The following is a 2,116-nucleotide window of genomic DNA, read 5'->3' on the forward strand; positions in this document are numbered from 1 at the left end:
GTAGACACAAAGACATTTTAACATACTTGCACGCAATCTCAGGCCCAGATGAGTTTGTGTAACATAAAACCTGCTCCGCTTTGTCTTCGTGACTCTATTTAAAACGGTTTGTGGCCCCCTTACCCTTTCCTACGTCTTACAGGAGATATCTTCATTCTCATCACTAGATGCACGGGGAATACAGCTGCTAGTTGGCGGGCGTCCCGCCGCCCCACCCACCACACAGCACACGGGGCGCCCGGTGTCGCGTCGCTTTCTGTTGTCGGGCTCCGCAGTGGCACCGCGCACCAGCACAGAGTTTTAACACTCGACGGCTGTGGCTGCCTGCTACGATCGCTTGATCGACAACCACCGAGGCTTACTCCCACGAGTCGAATCCAGCAAGACGCGATTATCCGATGGTCTCGATCGAACGGAGCACGTATTCGATTCCGGTATCGGGGCTCTAAACACGCCCGTTGAGGGATACAACAGGACCGCCCGACGTTTCGCAGAGAACAGCTAAAGCTAGTTCAGACACGACATGCGACACCTTCCTACAAATGCCACAGCACACCAAGCCCTACACAGAAGGAGCTAAGCAGAAATACAGCTTTCCAAATAGGCGGCGTTGATTGGCCCGATATGTATAAACAACGGCAAAGCTGTGGTTCAGGCACACGCACGTGGGCTTGATTAGTTTATGATCAGATTCTGACCAACACAGCGCCGCGTATTAGTCAAACAGGCTGTTTTCTGGCCAATCAGACGCCCGCTTGCGCCGGGCCATTGAACATTTGCCTCTTTTGAGGCGCAGCCTCTCCGTTGGTGTGCCAATCACGTTCTCGCAGGAGGCCGCTGTCTAGCAAAAGCACGTGGCGACTCAAGCCACACCCCGGCTGCAAGGAAGAAACTTTGTGCAAAACAAACACTTGTCGTGTACTTGTGATAATAGCTATCATCTAGCAATATAATAAACGGCAAAGCGTCCGCGAAAATACTGGAATATTTTCTAAGTGCTCTTATCTTTTTTTCACTGCGGAAGTCTGTGAGATCGAAATGCGGTTCCCCGCGTTAAGATAAGCATTACGCACACAGCTGTCAAAATAAAATTGCCTCGGAATAATCAAATGAAAAAATGCGAGTGAACATCGCGTATGATTCGGTCGCGCGCTGCTTGTTTATACTGTGTGTGCGCAGAAACCATACTCTACAGCTTTCATTGTTAGCGTAGCGCCTACGCTCGACGACAGGAGAAACACAAGTGGAGCAGCAGGGTGACGCGAGGACACAGGAAGAGAGGGGGTAAAACAGTGCTATGTTGACCCCGTGTTATTCCCGCGCTTTTTCGATAAGCCCCTAAGTCAGTCACATCGACGTACAAACACACATACGCACGCACACAACATACACACACGGCCACGCACACACACACGACACACACACACACACACAACACACCACACACACACACACACACACACCACACACACACACATCAGGCCACCACCACACACACACACACACACACACACGCTTTGGTATACCACACAGGCGCCGACGACGCGAATTGCGAATGTACAGCGCGATCCGCCCTCCCTCCTCCGCCATTACCGTGTCGACGTCACACGCACAGGGAAGGAGGCAGCAGCAGCTGGGCAAGCTTCCACCGTTCGCTCTCTCTAACCACCGCGCGCGTGAGCGGGGCGTGGCTTAGAAGCACGTGCGTTTGACAAGCTGTCACATGTACGTATGCGTGTACGTACGCGCACGAAACAATCGCGCGGCCGTCGCGCGCGTGCGCTGCGTCGCTGCGTGCGTGGCGTGCGTGCGTTTGTGTGTGTGTGTGTGTGTGTGTGTGTGTGTGTGTTGTGTTGTGTGTGTGTGGCAGTCGGCAATGTGGTGGCGCCGGAGGGGTGGGTTCCAAGCCACAACCGCCGCCGCATATATATATATATATACACACGAAGAAAGAACTGTACGACAAGCGCACGTGTATAAAACGTAGAGTAAATTAGGGTAGCGGTGATTATAACTCGCTAGTAAGAAATACATACCGGCATATTTTTATCGAGAGCCGCGCGAGCATGTGACGTCGACTGTGCGCGTGCGAGTTGCGAAGGGCGGGGAAGAAGAA

This window comes from Priapulus caudatus, unplaced genomic scaffold (assembly GCF_000485595.1).
Source record: "Priapulus caudatus unplaced genomic scaffold, Priapulus_caudatus-5.0.1 Scaffold1553, whole genome shotgun sequence".
NCBI classification, from domain to species: domain Eukaryota; kingdom Metazoa; phylum Priapulida; class Priapulimorpha; order Priapulimorphida; family Priapulidae; genus Priapulus; species Priapulus caudatus.